Source organism: Vollenhovia emeryi, unplaced genomic scaffold (assembly GCF_000949405.1).
Source record: "Vollenhovia emeryi isolate VEMERY1.0 unplaced genomic scaffold, V.emery_V1.0 DF939128.1, whole genome shotgun sequence".
Classification (NCBI taxonomy): Eukaryota; Metazoa; Arthropoda; class Insecta; order Hymenoptera; family Formicidae; genus Vollenhovia; species Vollenhovia emeryi.
In genome coordinates, this window is record NW_011967238.1 from 1,104,428 (window position 1) to 1,119,774 (window position 15,347).

Consider the following 15,347-nt stretch of genomic DNA (forward strand, 5'->3'; position numbering starts at 1 on the left):
CTTGAGTATACTATTAATGTTAAAACGAATTGTTGGACATAATATATAATTATCCGAGTGATGCCCAGAGGTGGATGTCAAACCTCCTGTGTTTTCTAGTTCAATATCGATGACGTAATATTTATATTATTGAATTCCTTGAAAAGGACCACAATCCGCATCTGCCAGCCTAAAGTCGTTTACACTGATGAAAAAATATCTTGATCCAAAAAAATATATTACTTTACTCGAGAAAATTATTCATTAGGTGGCTCCTAATAGCTTATTAACTTAAATTTAAAAAATAATAAACAAATTAAAACATGCATTTCTTTAATTTCAGCATTTATTAAATATCAAACAGCAGATAATTTTAAATTTGAAAAATTGTACTTTAATTCTATAAAATGTTTACAAAATATAAGTTTTACAACGAAGAAAGTTGGATTTCTTGACAAAAACAATTATTTCATTTAATAAATAGTACTCTCTATGTCATGAAATTTTTAGTTGAATGTAGAAAATGTAATGATTTAAATTAATTTATATTTACTTAAAATTTGATATTTTTATTTAAATAGAATAAATATTTACTTCAGTAAAAAAAATAATTATAAGTAAATCTATTCACTTCGTTTAAAAATATTTTTTGTTAGTGTAACAATTCTTTTTATCTTTAATTAACTACTGGCGATTCACATTCTTTCGATACTATTAGTGTGTTTTCAACCCATCATAGAGCCGTTTTAGCGACTTAAGACAACACTTAAGAGTATTTTGAAATAAGAATCGACTATGAATACCCGGCTTATGTCCATGATTCGTCGCGTATTATAGACAGGGACTCTAACGATCATGACAGCGTGAAAAACTCGGGCCCGGGCGGTCCTCGTAGCAACGAGAGCAACGTCGTGAATTCAAGCTGCGCGCGCCGGCGGTACTTTTTCGAAATTGTATCGTGTTACGAAGGGAAGATAAATATATCTGTATGCATGTGTGTTGTTTTCGGTACTTTGTATCAATCCTGACCTCTTCTAATTTCCCGCGAGCCTTTCGTAATCCCCCTAATACGAGCCTTCTTTCATCGTGACCCATTCTAGTCCTGGTTTTCTACCCGAGTATCGATAGTTTCGCTTGGATACCTGAGATACTGTAACTATACGATCATCTATCTTAGGCGGAATGTGCAGCCCCGGGGACTAGCTAGCTACTGATGCGCTAATACATAAATCAGAGACGGATTTTCCATTAGATACGACAGGGAGCATTAGAGGCACGTTGTATAGATGACGAGATCCCCAAATCGCCCTGAAAGCCTCGCAATACTCTACAATCTGCCATTGCAATAAAATATTTGTGTGCATGTATGCTTTTTAATTTTATAAATTTTATATCGATTTCGGAGTTACGAGCGCCTTCTCGTTTCTACGTAAATCGATATGTGACTGCAGCTCTTATACGTAGCTTATTTAGCGCAATTGGTTACATGATTGCAGCTGATCTCTAACTTAAAAATTTCAAATTCTTGCCTTCTATCCGCACTCGATTATCATCGACGGTTTAATCGTGTTTGCGGTTATAAGCTGTAATAAATGGCAAGTGAACGTTTATCAGGTGACTGTCAGTTTCACATGTTTTCTTTAATGCATGAAGTCACATACAAGAGATCGCATCGCACATGTGAAAGTGACAATCGTGGGTGTGGCGAATACGAGACAGCGGTGGAACGGAGAAACGTGAAAGGATGACGCAAATATAGTGTGTCCATCATAATTCGAGCGATCGAACATGGAGACACAGCTAGTTTTTTTCCTCTATAAAACGATAAACTTGAACGCATTGCGCAACTTACGTATGGACCGAGGATCGAGCTGGAGATTTCTCAAACTTTGATACATACCTGAAACAGAAATAAAATTTGGTTAGCTCATAACGTGCGCGCTTTTCAATATTATTAATTCGCGACAAAAAGGTTAAAGACAATTTCTGCGTTGATTAAATGCGTTTCTCAACGCTTTTAGGTAATGCTTCGTCGATCAGAGATAAGCCAAGATTCTCGGAAAGAAAATTTACTTACGTTTAAACAACTCGCGATTGATACGCGTGTTAACTTAAAAAAAGGGGCGAGAATCCCGATCGTGAAAGATACAGTCAGTAAAGCAGTGAATCAAGTAGAGGAAAGCCCCCTATTATGACATAGAATCCTAATATGGGATAGCGGGGTCATCATCAGCTGATTCCACCATGAATTTATTATCCTTGGAGCGAAATCTGTTTAGTGAAAAATAGATTGTTCGATCGTGTAATCGATTTGTGATTCGATTTGGGTGTTGAAAACCTGCTATCTCACATTAGAAGCCTATCTCGTAACAGAGAACTTTCCTCTACATATTTTTTATGGCAGCGCGACTGCCGACAGATAAAGCAGATTTATCTCGCGTGTGGCGTGAGATCGCAACACATTGCGGACCGAGCTGTCTTTCCGAAGACTGTCACAAATTTAGACGGATGTTCGGAGACGGTGGGCGGACGTGGCGAGGTGCGAACATTCGGACTGGAAGACGGCGGATGCGGTATGACGCTCGACCACCACGTGGTATTTCCGAGGCGTCTAGACTCGCTAATTTAAACCGACTCGCGAATCTCCACCGACGTTTCGGTCCAGTCTCGCCGCTGTCACAACTAAGCCCTAAAATATGAGAAACATTTACGCGGCGAACGGACCGAGCGTCGTTCCTGAAGGTCGCCCGTTAGAAAGTCCGCCTGCCATGGCACACGAACGCGCGCCGATAATCAATAGCTGGAAATATAATCTTTGCATAACTTGCACTCGACCTATGAATTTCTATAACTTTATTGCATCGCGAGCTATCGGATTATTATCTCGGAATTTTAAACGCGCGGAGCGTTACGCTGCACCGACAACATAAGCAACATTGAAACATCCTTTCCGGGAAATCGCCGTGTTTCTGCCATTAATTATTTCCTAATAGAACATGGCGCTTTTTAATCAATGCAAAACGCGAGCGGCAAGTACGCACTCTTATAAATAATCACAAAGCTCGAGGGGAGTAAAAATTCACGGATTTGCATATAAATGTGATATTGGATTAGTTAGTTCCTGGTCTCATCTCATATCCGTAATGCGTCTCGCGTAGCTGCGAGGAACGTAAGCCTAATACAGGTTTAATCCACGTACGTCACTAACGGTATATATAAGACCTGCTTATTTAGAAATTAGTAATTATACACGTTAGAAAGATTGCAGGGATGCACCGTGGACGACGTTCTACCGCGACATTATGTAGGCAACTTTTTTTCCTCGTCATGTTGCGCAACTTAATGCGCCACACTTCTCTCTAAATTTGATCGTCGCATTATCATTTCTGAACAAATATTCCACAGCTCGCGTAATGTTGTAAATACTCTGGCAAATACCGGATCTTTAAAAGTGAACATATTTCGGAAATAATCCAAATCAAATTGTATGAAATCCATCGGTTTATTCATTACGTGCATCAATAGGTCAACACTGCGACGCAAAATATTGCATTGTATCTCAGTTCAGCGGTCAAAGAACTCTCGATCTCTCGCCGGCGCGATGGCAAAGGTTCGCTCGCAAAGTTTAGCGAGCTATAAACTGCCCCCTGACCCGTCTCATCGATCGCAATAAATTAAGGTCAATCTACATATTCCTGAAAAATAGCAATCTCTCGGCGAACGGCTTTATTACGTGCGACTTTGCTCATTATCGAGAAAGTCCTTCACTGAACGCACGGACAACTCTTTGTAGAAATTTTACCAATTTCGAGCGATACAAAACTCGCGATGCAAGTAGGTATTAAAAATATCATTCGTTGTATTCGTATCATAGTTGCCGCGCGAGCGAATCTCTTGCTTCCAAGTTATATAATCAATCTTAAGAAAGGATGTGAGAAAAATATCACTTACGTAATACAAATGATTATTCGCAATGTTTCGTTTTAGAAATTACATGCAGATATATATGCAAAACTTTATTCGCAAATCTAAAAATCTTTAAGAGAATCACGAGGGAATTATTATCATTTAGTTGTGCATTTCGATTTACGTATTACGATACATTTCATTATTATCTATTCCTATCAGATAAAATGATCTGTAAAATCAACGGAGACGTAATTTAATGTAACTTTCTAATTCCTCGTGAGTAAATACCCCGCTTAAATGTATCATTAATTGCAATAAGAAAAGAATGTCAGTTGATCCGAATTACCGGACAATTTGCCATTAAATGGTATAGAAATGTATAATTAAAGCAAAGTGACACTGCATCAACGACAACCACAGGCGTCTCGAGCAGCTGGTGTTGCATTTACGCGGTCCAGCGTGCTTTTGCCTGTCTCTATACTAAATGCAGTTACTTACGAGACACGAGCAATCGCGCGAGTTGCACACCAGACGAAAATATCGCCCGTGGGAGAGAGAGATCCTTTCCCGAAATCGCGTCCGGAGAATAGCCACTTCGAGCGACGCAATTTACCGCTCGCGAAACACGCGAAACTCAAATTGCAATTAATTAATACAGAATTCGTCGCTCTAAGCGAATCCTCTCGGTGTTATTAAAACGGTATATTATAACGGTACGTGTTAAAGTGCTCGCGTTATATTTATGACTCCAATGTTTGCGGAAGCGTGCACAAGATTGTCAGAGAAATCACGATATTATTAACTTTGACATATACAGCGCGAGAAACGCTAACATTGCTTCTATAAAAACTGATATTAATGTGGATTAAGTGTGAATCGAGACTTGTAACCTCAGATTATAAGTTTTCTGCCGTCACGAATGAAAAGAAAGTATTTCCTCTCGCTAGATACGTCACAGGGCAAACTTATGTACATTGAAAATTTCTACATACATTACTAATCCGGAAAAAACAAAAAATGTTTGGCACATTTAGTCCTTTTGCAAGATGGAAAACCTGCATCAGGGTGGAGGTGCCAACTTTTTCTCTACCTTCAAGGATGAACGGCATCTTCCTATGGCAGAAGATGCAGCATGATAATCCTCAAAGGAATATAAAAGTCGGAAAAAGGCGACAGAAGATAGAGGGACATAAACATCAGAGAAACGCGCCGCGAAGACTCGACAGAAAGAGACGACGAGCGAACAGCGGCACAAGGCGGTCACCCATCTCGCCTCCTGGATACTGACGAGCATGCTTAACCGTAAGAACGTCCAGTGTATACAACACAGAACACGCCACGCCGCACACAAAAGAAACGATTGCTTAACTAGTTTACATTAGCAACTAGTTAATAGTTAAAACTAAAAAATACTATTTTATCTTGTTAAAAATATTTACGTCTTTATAAAAAAATATAACAAATAATTAATTCATTGAAAAATAAACACAGTTGAAAATCTTGTGTTTTCTTGTTAAAAAAGTGTCGGTTAAAATTTTTGTGTTAAATGTTTAGCACATTCATGTGTTAATTTTACATATCGCTCTTGTATTAATTGACCTCGAATGTAAAATTATTAAAATAACTGAAAAGATATGTTAAAACAACACAATGTGTACTTATTTCTTAATCTTACACAATACATATGTTCTATATTATTAGTAACAAGATTTATCGGTTAAACTTTACAGAATAAAATGTTGATTTTATTCTATTTGTCATAAGTGAGAGTGATTTCGAACCGTCGTTTGACCTATTACATCTGTAAAATGTAAAAATTACATTTTCTTAAATTCATTTTGTCATTAAAAAATGTTAATTTTACACAAAATTTATTTCGAATTATTTTGAGATTTGCTTTTATTTTGTGTTAAAATATTAACAGAGTATTAGTGTGATCATTTAACATATCCATATTATGTTAAATTAAAACAAAAATTTATGTGGACCGTTTGGGACATGTTACATCTACTAAATTTAACACAAATTTTTCAACTGTGTACATATTAATTGTAACTTATGCTTTGTATAGAGATGCGTTTATATTCAATAGAATAATATTATAATACATATCATATATGTACAATAATATATAAATAGATGAAAAACGTTACTGCAATGAATTAAATATGGCAATAACATAGCATGCGGAACAATATAGTATAAACTGATGCAAATTTAAAGCTGAATTTAGGTACAGAAAGTCTCGTATGAAACTCGTTTAAGATAACCAACTTTGTCGCACAACCATCAGATTGTTGGCTAACCGTCCTGCAGATAAGATGTTGTTCGGAGCGATAATGGCAGGAAATTAATGGCAGCTGAGGAGGTGGGAACGATGGGCGGAGTAATGAAGAGATTGCTTTCCTTATTACCGTGTGGATTCAGCTTGTCTTCCTTCGTTAATAGTTGCAATTTTGATGGAAATTAAAGACGCGGCAAAGCAAAATTATTGAGCCGCTTGGACGTTAAAATATGTTTCCTTTGTTTTTCCTACCATGTATGAAGACTCGCATGAAAACTCTTTGCAACTTCATTTAACAAAATGTGCAGAATAGCTTTCTAAATAGTATTGCTCAGTGATATTTAGACATGTGTATTTATTTTATTGATGTCCTTTTAATGTAACACATTTTTTTCGGACAGATTAAAGATTTTTTTTATTCCACCAATAGCATATGACGAGAATCGCAACAAGATGAACGCGGCATTTATATAATACTCATAGCTAACATTACGCGGTCAGTTGAGTGATGTTATATATTTTTATAGCCGAAATGTTTGCACATGACATTAATTGATATATGGCAGCAAGTTGTCTTTATCGCATTTATCCAGTTGTATTTTACTCGCAAGCAGTGGCAAGCTTATCGATTTGGTACGTGGAGTCGTGAGTAATCGTTAAATACTCTGTTTACACAAATTATAACTTAAGGATAAAATAAAAAACGTACTGGCCCATAAATTTTTTTGTTTCTTCAGCAAAATCGACAGCTCAACTCTTTGTCCGTGTATGATTTCATTGTCTGATATCGATATCAATCTTAATCAACGGCAGAACCCAATTAATCCAACAATTGATTGCGCGATATCTTTATGTGCAATTTTTCATCTCCCTTTGATACGTTAGACGACATCAATTTCTGAATTCCTTTATCAATTCACCGTTTTCCGTTGATAAATCATTATCTTCCGGAAACTATGACTTGATATTATGAATGTGAAACATGAATATTTGTCGTCTATTTTACAATGCCAGGAATAGCACTTGGTTCCATATAAAAATTGCTATCAAAGAAGTTTTTTATACGTAGTTACGATTATACGTAGGTTACTGGAATTGATCGGCAATTTTTCTTTTACGGAAAAAACATCGTTTTTATTGCCCGGGTTTTTATTTTATCAGCAAACGAGACGATGCATGTCGCTCGAGTTGTGGTCATGTATCAGCAAAGCGTCCCTCACATTTATGTCTCGCACGTGGAAATACGTCAATGCAGTAAAATTAATAGCGCCCTTCATAATAACGCGCTTGATTTATCTTGCGTGCATTTTATCAGCGGCTAAGCTACGGAGATGGATTCGTGTTTTTTTTAATCCGTAAATACTGCTTCGGGATGATTACGCTCGATAATAAGTGGATGCATTGCATGTGACTCCGAGAGACGAAAAACGCATATATTTTCAATATGTTTTTAAAGTCAAATAGAGATTCATTGCATGGCAAAAATTGTAATGTTTCTTTCCCTTTGATCTATTTGCGACGTGAATCAACGTTATGACGCGTAAGTTTGTATAAACATCTTTTGCACAAAGAATCGCAAGAAATTAAAGACGATATACACTTATTTGAAACTAACCCAGTACACCAAATTAATTAACGATTCAATATTATAAAATGTGATCAAAGCAGGTATAGGTGAATAAAGTAGAGAATTTCCACTTGTCAGATTTTCTATCGTTTTGCTCAGACATAAAAAAATATCGATTAATGCCATATATATTTTTAATTATAATGCGGATTAAAACGCGAGAGCCAGCTGTGATTGTTCATTTTCGTCACTGTCGTCCTGCGGTCCTAGTGACTAAATTTTCTTACACTAAAGACCAGGATACTGGCTTTAATTCCAGCTTTTCCGTCCTCCACGTCGTAGATCCTCGCCGGAGAACGACCGCAAGGGAAATTCTTCGGATAACGTTCTTGTCATTCAAGAATTCCACGAGTTTCGTCGTCGTTTGCGAGGTAGCTTACGACATGGTTTTCAACGCGATGAAACCGGGACAGAGCGCTTCGCGATGATCTACAGCGGATTCCCGAACTGAGAATAAGACAAGATCGCGAGACTCAAAGATGATCGTAAAAAAGATCGTAAAAAAAGCACTTCTTTTATCACCGTGTTATTTTCTAAAAATATAATTTCTTATTCATCACACAATTGTACGAAATGTGAGTTTTTAAATATCTAACTCGTTCATTCTTAATTTTAAAAACGTAATTACGTGCAATTGATACGATATGTATACATGACTATAAAAGTATATAGAAAAATAAGCATACAAGATGCATTGCGTACGAGAAGGCAATTTTTCAAATCTTCTGTACGCGAGAATGCAATCACGGATTTATTAATCCGATTCCGCGTATCGGAGATCAACACAAAGATTAAATTGATTAATCTGTCCCTCTCTTTTCTCTCTTCAGGTTTCATTGCCATTCCTCGATGCAATAAAGTAAAGGTACGGCGCTCCAATTTGTATGAGTCGATCGATTTACAAATAGAAAATCGCGCGGAAGCCGCAAACTTTTTTTACCAATCTATTTCTCCTGGTCATTTTCTTCATTTCACCGATCAACCTTCGGCAGATTGCCGCGGAGTTATTATCGGATTGTCACTACGATTGTGTCGAATTGTGAGGAAAAATAATGGGGCTACTTCATATAAAATTATCTAATAATATTAGCCGGGACATCCAAACAGAGATGATGTGTTAAACTTATTGCTTTTGTCTCATCTCGTCCAATTCCGAACTTTCTATATTTTCTAGAGCACTATTTCTTATTTCGTCTGCTATCATCTAATTACTTCGTTTCGATGTTCATTAATCTAACGAACAGCTGAAATGGTATATTATGATACTGTTCTCAATTTTTTTAAGTATAAATAAACAAGCTCCCAAATAGATACCTCTAACACAACGCGGCTATAGGGATAAGCAATTATGGAGTAGAATTATAAAGAGGAAGATCCGCCGACCGTTTTCCTGGCGAAAAGACATGATAGAATTTCGAGGGAGACGCTATGGTCTCCTGAGAGCACTTCGCATCATTGCACATTGAATTCTACAAATAACCGCGGCGAGTGCAGCGAGATTTTCTTGCAGAATGCGCCGTAAAGGACGGACGGATCTACGTTCGAGAACGTGGCACGTGCGCGATATTGGTTTTTCGCAGGTTGATGGAATTCTCTTCCCGTTTTTGCTTAGCTCGTTCCCGGACTTTTAAGAGTAAGCCCGTCGTCTGCCTGTTTGCTTTTCTGCGTCGACGAAACTTTCCGATGAGTCTGGTGCGGACTGCACCGGAGAGTTAAGAAGTAATGTGGCATAGCGTAAACTTTTCGTGAATCCGCGCAACCTCACGGTTATGCGCAGCAGCGATTTGATTTTTCCAAAAATTGGTAAAAGTGCAAAGTGAGTCGAGTAACAAACACCCACAGAAAAAATTTCCGGATCCAATTACACTTCAATGTATCATAAAATAGGATCGATGTAGCGCCAATCGATAAACGAAAAATTCTAAAATCTAGAATAAAATGATAGTATCGTCTTTTGTCGAATATCGTGGTGCCAACTTCGTGCGTTGTAAGTTGGAGGAAAACTTTATTCTAAACGCAAGAATATATAAACTTACATTTATACAAGTTACTCTTGTCTCAATATAGTAAGTCAATCTTTTTTAATTCGATAGAGGAGAATAAGAATTATTGATTTTATTTTGATAGTCTTGTTTTTATAATAAATGAGGTTGTAAGAAATATAAATGCGTCAAGAATATTTTTGTCTCAGTAACAGAAATCCTTTTTGTGGGTGAATATTCAGATTTTTCTGCACAACGTTTGCACATTGCTACCACTATGATAATTAATTGCAACACACATATTACCATAAATACAAAAATCTGAGTATTTTAAACAGCAAAAAAGCGGGCTTGACTCGAAATCCTGATTTAAAATGTCTTAATCTAAAGATTCCGCTCCTCGCATCTCGATTCCATAACCGATTATCCACTTGTTTGCATTTGTAGTATAGAGATGTCCAGAAATACAAATAAGACGGACAAAAGATCGCAATAAAACGAGACTCCATCAATAAATCAATTTATACGCGCTCGTAATGTCGTGATTCGAATGCAAAGACCTAGATAAGATCGAATGCTCCGGATTCTGCGAGCGCAATATTTTCTATGATGGAGTATGCATAATTGAACGACCGGATAGGACTCCTCAATATCGCGTTTCCGTATTAGATACTATCATATCCGTGGCATCATGGACCCCCGTTTCGGGTCGTCGGTCGCAAAACTGCAGCAACTTCTGCCAGGATTGATAATCACAGATTGGTATCCTCTCTTCATCTATTATTTATGAGGGTCGCGACATCACCGATGCTGCAGATGAAAAGTCAAGGGATGAACTGTATAATACGAAGGAAACGGTTTCCGCTCAAGTGGACGCGCGGAAACTGTTTTGCGAGTACTCATTTCGTGAAATCAATGGCCCGCACGCGACGACGCACATCTCGCTTCGCAGTTGTATTCGAGTCCACCGAGAAACGAATAACTGGCGGTTTCACCAGTAGGATGCCGTTGGCTTGCGAAAATGCGCTTTCAGAAGAATAAAGCGCACTTGCGTTTCGCACACGTGCAAGCAGTTCGTCGGTTTTTTTCCATTTTTCAGGGATAAATTTCCGCGATAAACGCGAAACCGACACGTGTAAAATGTACCGGAGTGACATGTATTGTCCCCGCGACAGATGCATTCTTCCTGGTTGATGCCAACCAACGCATTCTATATACGTTTACATTATAAAGGAAATTTCAGAAATCGTGCATTTTCTTTAAACCAGACTAAATATTAACGAACAAGCTGAAAAACCGGCCATTTTTTTTCAGAATAGTTACGTAGAAATATTTGTCTTTCTAGCTAATTAAAAAGTTTCGAAAAAATTAATGTCTAGAAATGTATAAATTAAAAAAGAGGATGTTTTCCGAGTACATTTACATAGCTTTCATTTCAACAGTAAGGGAGGATGTTAAATTTGAATATTAAAAGTAAAGACAGCTGGAAAAGAAGTGATAGTTTGATATTAGTAACGTTGAATTTCCTTCTATAAATTCATCGGGATTCCTGGAATAGTCTGTTATCGTTGTACACCTGCTTTTGGTATCGAGCGTCTCTCTATCTCGAGACCGGTGCAACCGTAACAAATTTCAGTAACACGATCTCATTAAAGGTGATTAGAATCGCGAGACACCTAATCTGCCGCACGCGAAACTGCTCTTCATTAAAATCGGTGCATGGTAGTGCGAGTGCCACAGGGGACATTATCGTTTGCGGTATATTACAACTATGATTATCGAACACACTGCATCTAGTTCTGCATCGCCCTTTGCCACGTTTGGCTGCGTAAACGAGTTACCCGCGCATAGAGTGACTGCATACGGACTACAAACCAACTTGAGTGACCTGAATGAGACATGGCTCGCGTCTAAGAAGAAATATTGTAATCTTTCATAAATTTCTTTCTACAATTTTACCGATATTTCAAGAAGTGCCGTGATCCAAGAAATATATAATCTTGTATTAAAGTTTAAGTATTTATAATCGTCACATGTGTAATACTTAATAAAAATATTTAAAAAAATCGTGCCTTTTGCTTCTCCCAAATAAAGAAGAATATAGTTATCTCTTACTTTCCAAGCGGAGATAATTTTCCATATCTTAGATTATTATCTATTTTATGAATCATTTGATTCAATATGAATACACCGTAAAGTTTGTTTATGTGCATTCTCGCCACCATGTATAATGAGAGTGGAATGCGGCACAAGAAGTGCGAAAGCGCGTTATGTCGTAACCGGTTTCGAGTAACCTGCAGTATTCTAGGACGTCGCGCAGTAGAAAATAAAGCACAACAGAAAGGAATTCACTTTGCATGCTCCGTGAATCAGTTCCATCAGATACCGAGCAGCGAAAGGTGAAACGTGTACATTAAAAATGGTACATGTCACAAATAAAAATGTAAACTGCTGAACACACGTTACTCATCAAATGCACGTGTACTCTCGACGTGTGTTCTTAATAAAAATGTAAAATAAAATAAATCTTTTTTAATTATAAATAATTTATGTTGATACATAATTTGATAATTTTTATAACGTTATCTCGATCGCAAGCTTGCAACCGAAGGTACACATTGGATTGTCGAGATTAACACACAACAATCATGGAGACAAAATGCGTGCGATCGATGCCTGAACGTTACACGTATAATTGATTACGATTTCGAACCTAGGGCTCATTATAACGACCAACTCAATTCAAAGAAGGATTTTAAGTCGTCGAAACGAGTCGCGCAAAGTCTCTTAACGTAATTATACTTTTACAGAGCACTCTCCACCGATTACCAAAGAAACGAGTTATCTCATTTGGCGATAAAATCCCAATTAGAGACCATAATTGTATTCAACGGATACCTCGATCGAGAGTAGCGTAGAAATTCGTTCGAAGAGTCAAATTAAGTGGAACTAACGTTATTTCTCATTACTGTCGCTTGCAAAAGTATGATAAAAGCATAGGACATCGCTGGAGAAACGTTTTCATTCGCCGAGCAAAGCGAACTTACACACTTCGTTGCTAACGCGTAATGGAGTGAAATAGATATGAAAGTTGCATATAACGACAGTCTAGAATCCCAATTTGATGCCAAATTCCTCTGGTAATTTCTGGATAAAAGACATGTCTTCAAACTTATCTTTTACACCCATTTTACTCGCGAGAGCATATCTTAACGCACTGATTACACGGCATTACGGTCGTCATTGTTTTATTTTTCACGCTATATAGCAATGGCTATTGTAATAAGCAAGGCAAAATTATAAATGCTCTTTCACTAATTCATTATTATTTGTCATATTTAGTTGAAACTTAAAGTTACAAAGAGCGAAAAATAATATCCAAACACACACTTCTCTCTAGGTAGAGAATTATTGTTTGCTCCAAATTTAATTGTTTCTATTGTCGTTTCTCATAAATCACGAAATTTTTTGTGGCCGATACAGAACTTTATAAGTACACAAGAAGCTACGGTAGTCAAGTTAGGTAGGAACCGTACGGGCTGTTATTGAAATAGTTTCACGAACAATATTGCAGCTTACACTGCCGGTATAGTTCTCCCGCTGTCAATGGCAAATATCGTTCTCGAAGAGTAAAGCAAAGAAGATTTTCAGGACGCATCGTAATAAGCGTTACGATGAAACTTTGCTCGCGAAATTACTTTGTTAAGGGGTGTCTTAATATATAACAAACTGCCGCGCATTGTCGTAAGTTTGAAATTACGTATAGAAGTTTACTTGTACTCTCACGTGAACACATCTTACCGGTATTTTACGAGCTGAAGCAAATTCTTCCAACGTACATTATTTCATCAACAAGTATTACGCATCCCCCAGATAAATTTGAAAAAATGATGGCCATTATTTTCCATTACACTTTGCGGCAATTTCTAATACATCTTCGCCATGCTCCCTTGAATCGAAACTTTTCTTTTTTTTCTCAGAGACCAAATTACTTTTTCTCGATTACCGGTTTCGCGAACGCCAGACCGCGGCTTCCGCGAAGACTGTTTACCAATTTCGCGCACTTACGCAAGTTTACGATGTATTATCGTCACTATATCGAGAGTGCTCGAAGCTGCAAAATCGATGGACGACACGGCGAGTGGGGTCGCGAGCTGTCTTGCGAGAAAAAGCGAGACAAAGCTGATCGTCACCCGACGATGATGATGGCGGTGGCTCATCGAGTTTTTCGACGTCGCATCCCTGCAATATTTCTTGCCTTATTCAATAACCGTGCACTCTATCGTGATATGCTCCGCTTCTATCGAGCCATCCTCCCGGTTTTCATCCACGATCGCGCCTTATCCGGTCATGTCAACGAAACTTTCGCGATCAGCAGAAAATAAAGTAATGTAAGTCACGGCAAGGAGGGACAACGGGGAAAGGTAAGTAAGTAGATTGGCACTTATTTTCCTGAGAACCATCTAGCTCTCAGTCTCACAAACCACAATTTACTGATAGGGCGCAATGGAAAGACGCGGGTGCGCTACGGTATCTTTGCGTCACATAGCCGAAGTGAAAATGAGGTAGTACGCGAGCGATAGCGCGATGTCTACTTCGGAGATGCTTTTATGGAGCACGCTGGAACATCGCCGACAAAACGACGTCGCTGAAAATTCTGATAAATGGCGACGACGACCCGATAAAAGTAGGTATCTACGCGGAATCGGGGTTATGAGAAATTTATGTGCGCGAGGTTAACGTTACTCGTTAAATTGTCCAAAAGAGATTTAAAAAATGAACTTTCTTTCAATTTCATTTAGAAAGACTTTTGCTACTTGACGCCAAATATGAAATAAAAATGCAAAATCCGAGATGACTGCACAATTAAATGTATGTCATTCATGCTTACACAATATATTCTCCATTTAAATGTGTTATTTATACTATTTTATTTTCTAATAAATACTATACTCTCTCTGTCTCAGTTTCTCTCTCCAATGACATAGACATGACGCAATGTAGAAAGCAATGCGCTATATTTGGAAAAAGTGGCGTTGTAACCCCTAAATTTCCATCGCGATCAAATATCGCGTATAAACAGATAAGCATGACTCGCTTGCCTAGCGAGGAGCTGCGAAGGCAAGGATCCATCGTGGTTGTGTGTCATATTGTATCCCATATCTAAACCGCGAGCTCTCCAGAGTAGCACTTTAAACGACAAACATCGTCTCGGTTTTCGCCAAGTGCTCGACTCCGCTGACCATGCACGCGTGCATTTTTTCGTCGCATACATTTTGCTCGCGATAGCGAGACTGTGATAGAATTCGAAAGAGCGGGAGAGACGCTCCACGATGAAACCGTAAACTCAGTCCAGATTGGCAAGGCAAAGGAAGATACGAAATGTCAGGCGCAAAGGTCAGGGAGAGAAGTGATTCTCCGTGGGGTACGACAACGGTTACATAACAATGAGATATCGCAAAGTCAGCGACTCTCCGGAGACGCTCTCGAACGCGGCACAACCCTTCCCCTCGACGCAGCTCCCCTTCGACACCGGTGCGTCTTTGCGGCGTGCCGAAGGCAACTT

The 15,347-nt window shown here is 38.2% G+C and overlaps 1 protein-coding gene across 5 annotated transcripts in view; it reads right to left on the bottom strand.

Moving 5' to 3' along the window:
* Positions 1-15,347, bottom strand: part of LOC105568553 (phosphatase and actin regulator 4B) — a 215,443-nt gene that overhangs the window by 184,060 nt on the left and 16,036 nt on the right. The window lies entirely within an intron of this gene.